This window comes from Morone saxatilis, unplaced genomic scaffold (assembly GCF_004916995.1).
Source record: "Morone saxatilis isolate NCDOM2014 unplaced genomic scaffold, NCSU_SB_2.0 Contig16, whole genome shotgun sequence".
Taxonomy (NCBI): domain Eukaryota; kingdom Metazoa; phylum Chordata; class Actinopteri; family Moronidae; genus Morone; species Morone saxatilis.
In genome coordinates, this window is record NW_023339718.1 from 28,004,208 (window position 1) to 28,016,484 (window position 12,277).

Genomic DNA, 12,277 nt, shown 5'->3' on the forward strand with positions numbered 1-12,277 from the left:
AGACCGATGACAGCATGAGCTTCACGCCATGCAGAGAAAGAGTTCAAAATGATAGGGTTCTTAGTAATGTGTATTTTCTTAGAGGTTAGGAAAGGAAGAGACTTCAGCGGAACATGTTTTAATTGGTGTTGTTCAATAGGGAGCCATCTTGCCACACATTTGTCCCCATGTAGCCAGCACCATATTGAGCGAAACTGAGCTGCAAGGTAATAGCATCTAAAGTTGGGAAGATTTAACCCTCCTTTAGAGTATGGAGCCTGAAGAGTTGATAGTTTGACTCTGGGGGATTTACCTTTCCAAAGAAAGCTACATAAAGATTTATTTAGGTCATCAAAGAAAGATTTGGGTACTTTAAATGGGATGCATTGGAAAAGATATAATAATTTGGGGAGGATACACATCTTAAATTAACTCTGCCAATTAGTGATAGCAGAAGGTCCCTCCAGTTTTGTAAATCTATTTTAACTTGGTTTAAGAGATTGATATAAATTTCTTTAAATACAGAGTTGTCTCCATGTTTGGGGTTGCACTGATGAGTGTATAGCGTGAACGGGAGGGGGCTGAGAATGGAGGAGGTGTGGCCACCAATCCGAATTGTCTAGGATCTGTTTGTGAGTCCAATATCCAGTTTCAGAGTGTGGTACTCAGGCCAGGTGTTGATTTTCCTTTGTTTGATTGTTGATAATATGCAGATTATATTTCCTTATATGGCAGATATATTGCCTATATACTGATATCGTAGATATGTTGCTGGTAGTATGTTGGTGCAATACATGTCATCATAAATGTACTTTTCAATGGATTGTCAATCGATACATTGAATGTAAATTTTTTATTGACGTTTTTGTTGATGACACTAACCCACAACACCACAAGACATTATTTTCATAAACTAATAGGGAGACTGTTTAAAAGCACACAGCTGAACGCCATCTCAAGGTAACTCTTGATAGGATAGGACACCTCTGGAACAAAATAGAAGTAAATAAAGTTGATAAAATGCTTTTACTCTAGTCCTAAAAGTGGGACAGAAAATGTAACACTGAATTTTTAGCCAAGACTGATTTCCTAAAGTCTTGATGAATGTGGCCCTTGATGCTAATTCAAATCTAAATCCTAACCCTAAAAACTGAACCATGGTTGACATTTGTAAGTGAAGAACTAAATTCATTAGTGTGTTCACATGCAAGCTCAGAATTGTGCATGTATTCTAGTTCTAGTTCTTATTCTTCTACAACTACATTCTGAACTACATTCAGAAACATATAACACATATAACAGCATACTACACACACGTGCCTCTCTGGTCTCAGTCTCCATGTCCCTACTTCTCCTCTTTGTTCTGGCTGTGAATCCAATCTCAGCTCAATCAGCACAAGTGCTGGTGTTTCCTTCTCCCCGCTGCACTCTGCACACAGATGTTAAGCAAGAAATAAAGGTCATGCAAGCATTCAAGTGTAACTGATCTGTTTCTCCTTTTCATCCAGTTATGGGGGCTGATTGAGGAAGAGGTTATCAGATGATTCAGGAGCAGATTAAGCAGGCCCGAGGTGTGGGCTACAGCGTGGTTGGATCTGATTAGAAGGCCAACAGGTGAAACATGGGGAGGAGAGGGGGGAGGTCTACAACACCAGCATCAGGTCTGCTTTGAAAGATGAGCTGTGATCTCTGAAGACAGGGAGCAACATGACAAAACTGCAGATTTGAATCTGTGACAGTGTCCTCCTGTCAGATAGTCATCGCAGACTTTCAGCATTTGTAAAGACAGCGCTGTGATTTCATTTGCCCTGATAGAGGGATCAAGCAGACTGAGATAAAAGTTGTTGTGTGTTAAGTCATGTAAAGCATCATGAAATTTGGAAAAAGAAATTCAACGATCTTAGCAAAGACTGTTGTGAATCATGTATTTCAGTTTAACACAAAAGGAGGTACTGGCAATAATCCTCCTTTAGAGGAGAAGACAGGTAGGAATCTGAAAACCTTTTTGTCCTTTTCGGAATCTGAGAGCATGTGCTCTTCCTGCACAGTTCTAGTGTGAATGAATACAGCAATACTATAGTAACACTGTAGTTTGCATTTGATAGACAATATGCACAAGGAAATTAATTTGTTGAATAGACCATTAAACCAATGAAATAACTATATAAGCCGATTAAATCCAAATGGAAATACATATTAATGTTACACTGCTTTGTGTTAAAGGGACAAGGGAAAGAAGTTTATCTTCAATGTGGGAAAATAAACAGTCTTACCAAAGAGTAAAGAGAAGAAGGCTGGCATTCTCAGTTGATATTAGACGTCAGAGACGATAAAAAATGTTTAAAATTCCACACTGAACAAGCATAATCTTTCATGCCTCTAAGATGTGTTTGTGCTTTTGATAGGTGTGTAAATGTTATCTTTTGGATACACTGTATATGCGGCTTGGCAAACATTGTAATCACTCAAGCGTTTAAAGAAATTCTCCTGATAAGGATTTCCATTGTTTGTAATAGGAAGATTATCTCAAAACTATCCAGTGTGAGGCTGATAAGGCTACTGTGAAGCATTCCTCATGAGCAAAAATCTAACAACCTTTCTGTTTTAATGGTGTAGCCCTACTGTTTGGGTTTCAAATGCAATGAAACAAAAGTTCAGCTAAGATGTATGATCTTTCTCTCTAAATGGTTGCAAGGTCAGCCTTTGTACAACAAAGAGCTGGGATCTAATGAGGTAATACAAAGAGAGAAGATGCACCACAAAATAAGATACAGTGTTTTTGAGAGATGGTGCAGATCATCTCAGATCACTTAACAGTGATATATGAACTATTCAGGGTTTACCACCTAAACAACATATTGCACGATTCAGTTGCATCTTTTGCTCTATTACTGGATTGCTGTTCCACAGCAAGAATCCACTTAACAACTCATGTTCAACGCTGTGATATCAATCTGACGTAAGAAAAGCATAGGTAGATGGTAAAACATTAGATAGTTTCATTATTGATTCACCACAATATTCTTATGTTACTTTTAGAGCTCCTGAGCAGCGTCTCCAAGGCTAAATGATCGCAAAATGTCATTATACTCTGATTTCACAGGCCTTTTTAGGTCCTTCTGTATTATTTCTGAGAATATGCTGGCAAAAGACGAAAGTGATGGGTGCAAGTGGATCTGGAGGCAGATATGATTGTCAGCATCAATGCCATCTTTCAGTTTGTCAGTTTGGGGCTCCCATTAAGGTACATACAAAAGCACACGGGGGAACATTTAACAACTGCTACAATACTTTGAAGAAGTTGGTGAATCACAATAATGTGTAATTATGATCAGCATTACTAAGCAAATATGACTAAGCAAAAAATGTAGCAAAGTTCTCTTGGAACCCGAACAGGGACACTGCAGTTACATGTTATGACTCAAGACACCCCCTGTGTCTCACTTTAATGACCTATTGGCACTGGAATAAGACTGGAATAACTACTTTGTTGTGTGCCAGTATAGTATCAACACACGAAAAGAACTGTCATATAGGAGCTGACTTTCTAAATAACATCATGAGCTTTGATGAGAGAGACAAGCTCCAGAGACAAATGTGTAAACATACAGTAAGATCATGGTTGAACAAAGCCTTTTCTTTGTCATGAAGGATGCCGTTAGACATCTCCTTACTGACCTCTGTGCATTTATTCATTTCCATGTAAACAAGTTGATGTTGCAGTCTGATCACGGTAAATGGCTTGTACTTATATAGCACGATCTGGTTTTCCAACCACTCAAAGCACTTTACACTACATACCACATTCACCCATATTCATATACTGATGGCAAAGTAGCCTTTTCTTGGGCTGAAATGAGTCACAGTAGAGGGTGTGGCAATGCCAGTTCAGCAGCTTTTTGTAATCACTGGAATATTTGGTGCAACAGATTATAACCAAAGACAGGGGTTATGTGCAACAAATGTAACGCTAGGCAAGCCTGGACACAAAATAACCAAAGGTGCGATTGGCACTCCCTAGACGTACTGAGCAACATGCACTTGTGATCTGCAACATGCCGCTGAGTTCCCAAAAATACGGTCTCTCCTCTGTGAGACTATGAATACTCAACAAGTTTTTGTTTTATGTTTTAAATACCAATCTTACCTCATGGTCTAACCACAACCAAGAGCTTTCGAGGTCTTTCATTGTAAGAGAATTGAGCAAACTTCATCTGCTGGTGAAGAACGTGAGAAGTGATAAGTAAGTGGACCTACAGTATACTTGACAATGTAAGTTACTGATTCTCATGCTTGCGTCCAGCTGGCCTTCGGCTGCAGTCTTTGTAGTGTGTTCAACGCAAAGAGGTGAGATGACTAGAAGAATTGTGAGTGCTAGTTCTGTAATGTTTGTATGTTACATCCCAAAGATGTTAATCATAACCCTCTCACTTCTCAATAATTCAAAAGCATTTGGTCCTAGTTTCCACATGGATTCATCTGTGCATTTCTTTCCTATGTGTAACAGGAAAAGGTTCCCTTTTTTTAGCTCCACAGCCACAGAGTTTTTAGCCCACAGTGGTAAAAAGTGTCTGTACAGAAAGCAGCATCTCTCCTGATAGCAGCACAAATGGTAAATCTAAACTCGATTCTTCTTTTGCATGATGTTTTAGAATATTTGATCACCGGATAGCAATGTAGTATTTATGCTGTTTTTTGTGTCAGCATCAAATCTGTAATTTGGATCAGTTTAATGATACTGAAGCCGCATTTATTAAACAAGCATACAATAAACACTTGTCAAAAGTTACAGAGGCTGCACCTGTATGCAATGGTTTTAAGGTGAGACGGGTCCACACTCCACACCACAATGCAGCTGAATTGCCAGCAGAGCTTATAGAGATCTGGACAAAGGCTGTAACCTTGGCATTCTGTTCATAAGCCACATTTGTAGACCATGCAGGCCCAGTTTGTGGTAGATGGCTTGTATTGTCCAAGCCTTCTACTCTCACTGTTTTGAAGATAAAGCTATTCGTCCTTTAATGGATTCTGCTGGGTTTTGTGTTGCTATTCAACCTCAGTGAAAAGCCAGTGCCTGCTGAGGAACAATTCAGGAAAGAATGTGACATATCCAAATACCAGTTGCTTTTTGAGTGGCCAAACATGCGCTTCACATGCTCAGTATTCAGCACCCCACATTTACAGAGCTTTCAACACCAGTGGGCTGGATTCACAGTTATACTGTTTTCACCTAGTATAGTATTTCACCAGTATAGACTCATACTGTCACATACACCAATACAGTGTACTGTCCCTACTTACACTGAAATAAAAATGTGTGGAATTAATCATGAATATTGTGTGTAAAATGCTGTGCATTAGCTTATAATGCATTATTATGGGTGTATATTATCTGATGGGAATACATCAAAGTGGAAGTGCTTTTTATCTCTAGAATTCAACAATACTATCCACATTTCAGTGCCCTTGTTGGAGTGGATGTCTCTCTTTCTGCTTGATCCACTGCAGGTACAGTCAATGAAATAGCTAGCTACCAGCATTGAAATATCCACAAGCTGAGGCAAAATGGTCACAATACAGCTTGAATACTTAAGTGTGTGTGTGTGATGTTTGTGTGTTGGGGGGGAGGGGGCTCCAGGAAGGGGGAGGGGTGCACTTCAGTATCCATTCAAACCCATCTCTGACATATTCCATGGCCTTGAAGTCTCTGTAGAGCGTGGCGGTGCTCTCTGGGCTTTGTTTACGGATCACGGCTTGTTTACTATGAAGCCCAGCGCCAACCCTGAAGAGATGTGGGCCCAAGATGTTTTATCTCTTGTCAGGGCTTGCTTCAATTAAATTAATGGAATCCATTCAGCTATCCTCTTTCCCTTTCCCTTTCAGGCCCTGGCTACAGAGGAGACTACATTAAAAAGATCTTAGAGCCTTAAGATGGTACATCATGGTATTAGCCTCAGTCATTTTTCCTTGCAGATTTATTTTTTTTTCTTTCACCTTGCTAAATGAAATAATCAATGGGATCTCCAGCTCACTAGGTATAGCTCATTTGTGTTTTGCAGCCTGGATGTAAAATTGTGAAGACATTTTAAGTTCTGTCCCAAAGTATACTACTTTTTCATAAAGCCCTCTACATTATGGCATCTTTTAAAACCAATAATCTCTAATGTTAATCAATAAGTCTGCAGTTGTAAATTAATACATAGGTCTGAAAATGACTGTTTCAGCTGTAGATTCAGCTCAATGTAGATGCTTTTTGCTTTCTTTCAGCATCACAAAAAGACTTTTTAGCAGAGATTTCCATAATGCTGAGGGTAACATGACAGCCTCTAATGCAGTACTGCTTGTGTTGTCACCTGTAGCCCTTTCTGTCCCTCTGGACACCACATCTGTGGTTGCTGTGTATGTGTATAGAACATGTGAAACAGAGTATCTCTTCAGTCTCGTTCTCAATCTCTAAATGTGTGGAGTTCTTCAATCCCAGAAGCAGTGCCTGAGACTTATGTTCAGTTTTTATGTAAAACACCAATCAGGAAGTCTGAGAATCGCTCCCATGCCCATTTGACAGTTAAAGCCTCCTTTTCTATTTAAGGGTCAGTTTTCTTGATAACCCCTTGAAGCATAGGCAACATTTTTCTAATGTGCCATCCTTTCATCTCTGAAGTAATACAGCTCCAAGTCAACAAGATGACGCATCAGCAGAAATCATCTGTACCCCAAGAAGGTTCTTTTCTTGTTGTTGTTGTCAAAAACCCTCTGTTGTGGATCTTACTAGGTCCACACATTCTTTGCACTCAGTAGATCTCTTGCAGGCTGTATCCTTTGCTAGATGAATAGGATCTCCCAAACTGAGTAATAGATGTGCTGAGTAGAGCAGACTTGAGCGAGCACCTAGCGACGGTGGCAAGGTAATGAAACCAGTTCTTGTATTGTATTGTGGGTCGTTCTTTTTCTCTTAACACATCCAGCCATTGAAATGGCTTGGCAGGGGATTTGAGCTCAATTTCAAATTCCCCCTCCAATTTACCTAAGCTTGCGAGGCACCAAAACTTGAAAGGAGTTACGGCATTAGTGTAGGAGATACACTGCTTAATAATAAAATAATTAGTAATCACTGAAGATAATAAACACTCGAAAATGGGGGGGGCCACCAACCCTCCGTTCTACGGCGGAATAACGGAGAAATATCCACAGATCAATCAACAATTCAAATAAAATTCAAACCAATTATATTCAACTCCATGTTATATATCAATATTCAACCTAATAGTGTTCACACAATCTCCGCACTTCCCCCGCATAAATCAAACGGCACCGACAGGACAATATGGGAGAATATATTTTTATTAACTAAATTAAGTGTAGAGTCAAATATGAAATATAATCAAACACATGAAACAAACAACAAGTAAAAGTGGACATAAATGAATTATTGATATGGGGATGATCATGAGCAGTGATTTGGATACGGCAAAGTTAAAAATATTACAAAAACTTTTAAACTACAATGCCTATCATAAATTCTCTTTAAACTAAATGAGGGATCAAAAATGCTACAACACGACACCAACTCTTTTCAGGTGAACCCCGTGGTTCCGTGTATGCATTTTCAGCCACTGTCGTAAGATGGGGGACTTCAGACCTTTCCCCTCCTGCTGGACTGCGCTTTTGCATCACGGGGGCCAACAGGCCACGGACAGTTTTCTCCCCTGGGTACCAGGCCCCCAGAAGCCAGATCGGCGGGCAGAGTGAGCGTGTGGTCAAGGCGGAGAAAATGTCTGGTCCTACCTGGAAAAGTCATTGAGCAGTTCCAACTACTGCCGACCTGTCTGGCTTATGAACAAAGTCTTTAAAACTATAAGTGTTGGCTTCAGCTTTTGACTAATCAGTCTTCTGATCGACAAAAACTGGAGAAAACTCTGGCCTGCGCTTTATTCCCAGTTAGCAAAATCCAAGAAGTTGATTTAAATTCACTTCTTAAGAAGGCAAATACTTGACATCTGAATAATTATATAGACTGCAAAAATTCAAAAGGAATTAAATGTTCGTGGTCTGAGCTTCAAAAAAAAAGACTGAAAAAAGTACTCAGCCGGCTGGCCAAGCTTATACTAGGAAAAAATCAACCACCCCGTGGCCGCAAAAACGAAGTAATAGTACGTAAATAAAAGTAAGAACAAAGAGTAAGAGATGATCCATTCCAACCACTCTAGCAAGAAGAAAAGCCAAAGAAAGGAGGGAGAAAGGGTTGAAAGCAAGCAGAGAAGTAAGTGCCGGAGACCTTTATCATCCTATGCGGAGGCGAACTGGGAACGAAAGGACGACCCGCGCGCGGGCACTTCCTCTGTGATCTGGGTTTGAATCCAACTAACCTTTTAATCCAACTTACTCTTATCCGTGTAAAGTTTCGAGATCAGATCACTGGGTCAACAGAACCCACCATGGACTAATACATAGTGTGAAACATTTTTACATAACATAACCGAAACACTTTGAGTAGAGGGGGGAAAGTACAAATATCCAAAAAACATCCCGTGAAATACCTAGCTATACAGAATCCTACCAAAGTGCACTGGGGGGGTGCCCATCAAACACAGACATTAACATGAACTTCTGTAACTTTACAAATCGAAACAAGAAACATCAGAACAAACCATAACATTGTGCCCTATCTCAGCTGACAACCTTAATTAGGAGAAAAATTCACCCCAATAGTTATAAACATAAATTAATCTATTATCACTTTGCCAGACGCCGTTCTGCCTGTAACTGAGTACCATTCGGCTAAAATCAAAAGAAAACACGTAATTCCACACTCCTAATGGCCAGGGGGGGCCAGCAGAAGCCAGAATGGGACCACAACGAGTCTTCTCGGAGGGTAACCGTCAGACTAAAAGGTGAAACACATTTCAGGACATCTAAACCCCTGCTAAGCCATGCCAAAAAAGGCACCTAAATCCACACATCCCCCTTGTAAGAATCAAAAGGTTTTCCCCAAAACCCGAGTGAAGGGTCTTTAACGGAAAAGAGAGTCCAGTCATAAACAAAGAAGGATGGATGACCACGATAAATCCCATGATGAAATCACCAGAGAAGCTCCCTGTCCCCGAAAGGAGCGCGGCAAACCGCACAAGTCTATCTCCCTTTCCTGGGTCCAAACAGAAGGTCCAGAAAAAGAGGCCCTTTCCGCTCCCTCCTGGTGATAATAATAACATTAAGATTATTGTTGCATAAAACCAAATAACGCCCTGGAGAAGACACAGGAGCAGGCCTACAATTAGGCCAGCTGGGCGGATAAACAGTAGTGGTTACACCAGTGGACTTCCAAGAAAATAACGGCTGCTAAAGAGGTTATGAAGACAGCTGCATTAAAAATTTCATGATAGTCCCTCCCGATACGCCAAACTGGATCAAGGATGTGAACAACTGTGGTATCAGGATGTGTGACACCAGTATCAGGGCACCATTACATCACAGCACATTACGGGCACCATGGCACATGTGCACTCGCCCTATCTTGTCGCCCAGGAAGAAAGTTTTGACCTACCTCCACTCGTGATACAACAAGATAGCAATCATGCCCAGAGGCCTTTACTTTAATACCCTTCCCCGCGGGATAAGGACCTGGGGGTTCACACCGGAAAAATAAACTGGGTCCACAAACCCAGAGCCATGCTAACAAGTCAAGGCCGACCGGCTTTACTTCCCTGAGGCCAGGCCCTCATATGCTGCAACCAGGAGATGTTGCAGATGTTTTGCGCCGGTTTGGCAGCCACCATCGTCTGGCGCGTGCCCGGGGTGCGGTGCACAAGGCAAAGGACACAGTACGAACAAAACCATAAAAACAAGCGTTTTGCTCGAAGCCTTCACCGAAGGAGGGGGGGGTGTTGAGGAAAGGAAAGCGGCAAACGGACCCAACCCTCACCCACCCTCCAACAACACGGACACAGCTAAAGAGCAGGGTCAGAACAGACCCCCCATCAACCTCCCGCTGCACAGAAGAAACGATACAAAAACGTCCTCCCACAAAAAGCGGACAAATAAGACCATAAACCTCATTCTGCCTACGGGGGTCCAGATCCACCAATACATAACCTGGACGCAAACCACCCGTTAAACATAACCCTTCATTTATCATCAGATATTAAAATATCACCATGGTTGATATATAACATATTTAACAATAACAGGTTATATTAACTCGAATAAATTACTATTATTATATTATTATTATGATCATATTATTATAAACCATAATTAATATAATATTATTTATGTATGTATATTTTTCTTGTATCATCAAGTATCTAATACATATGCATCCCCATACATCTGCAAAAGCATTGGAGCCCTTACAATCATCTGGCCACTGTCAGGCACTGAGATTGATGGATTAATCCAGTCAGGCCTCCATTTCATCAACACTGATCGTACCCAATCCCTGCGCTTAGCAGGATGGATGTTCTCCTTGGCAAGGCGGGGGCCGTGAACAGGCAGGCATTCTCCCAAGGAAACCCAAAAAATGTGAACGTTTTCAGGCCCAGGCACTTTAAATCCATAGCACTCGACATTACTGGCGACAGACCCTGGAAGGCTGGGAAGTTATTCAGAAAGAGGAGGGATCATGCGTAGGTACTGAGAAAGTGAGAAGGGGGCTCTACAGATCCAGATGCAACACATGGTTCTAACAAGGGGAAAAAGAAATTCAGTTGTATAGCACCCACTTAAATCTACAAACCAAGAAACCAAAACTTCAGTAAATATTTTGGAATCATCACCCAACCAAATGACAAATTAACATTAAACACATGTATAGCACCACAGTACACCCCAGCCTAATAAATTTAAGCAAAGAGCTTTTCTGGTTTAAGCTTATAAACCCATTCAAGACATACCTTCGTTTGCCCACCATTGAGAAGCCTCCGACACCTGATAGGTGGACGTTGGCATGGAGGATCCTCCCCTCTTGATGAACTGCAGTCAGATTTGGACACCTCCCCCAATGCTTGCAAGTGTCAGGGAGGAACTGTAGTTTATTCCCTGGTAGCCCTAGTAAACTGCCAAACACAGCTTTTGTCTTATGTCCCCCCTAGTGCCTGACATCAGAGAATCTGGAAGGAGAAAATATAATCGCCCAAGTTCATTGTTCAGCTGACCCACCATTAATGATAATAAAGTCAAGAGGGGGGGGTCTCTTGCTTTACAACACATGTAGTTAGGACTCCTGGACCTACCTCTGTTAACTGTGAATACCCCAATCAGCAACTCCACCCAGCCCTCTCTCCCACCCACAACAAAGTAGACAAAAATCGCTACATGGAGTCAAAATCAGCTTAACTCACCATGTGAAGGCCCCTCCCATCACTCGTCCTAGCAACAACATGCATCTTCCTTTTTGAACATTTGTCCCTTTTTGACAATGACACATTCATGGCTACAGTAGTGTCATGTCGGGGGGGGTGAAGCTTAATGGTGCAGTTTTGCAACCCTTGATTGCTCCTCCCCATATAGCACCCAGCATAGGAACAGCTCCTTTTTCAAACCCCTGATGCAGGAGGGAAAAGACGCAGCAGCAGGTATGCTGAAGACGTGCACTCTGCTAGAGTAGGCCCACACAAGTCATTCAAGTTTCAGTTCGGGGGCCACACTGTTGAAGAAAGATGCTTACGTCAAATCCAAAAATTGTCCAAAGACCAAATGAGAGTCCAAACGAGAATAAGCAACAGGAACGTGACAGAGGTAATGGGCTTGGGTATAGGGATGGGGAACAGCTCCACTCCTGGACTGATATCCTATGAAACATTCAATAGCAATTGTCGTAGTCAATTGCCGGGCACAATACATAAGCAACTCTCCTCTCCCAGCGAGCAAAACCCAAACTCCAAACCACGCATTTTCGCAAGATCTTTTGGATCCGCCCCGAATTAACAGAGCATACCCAACAGGTCCACCAATTCGGACCGCATGACCACTTAACTTCCATACCTGCTGACCCAGAGAGTTTGCATCGCTCAATTCCAAGGTAGTTAAACTGACCTATACATCGTTCAAATCTACATAAGTGAACGTTTTCCTGATTTACCAAGTGGTTGATGCACGCCATGTCAACAGAAACAACCCTGCCAAGAAAGTCATTCCAGACCAGCAGAAGACGCAAGGCTGGCAAACATGAATGCCGGACCACGCCAAAATAGCCGAGGGGGGGGCATTGCTGATCCATAAACCCCGCATTCATTGCAAAAAAGTCACATATATCAGCAGAAATTGAAAAAAGGGTTAAACTTCACACAAGAGCCAGCCATTT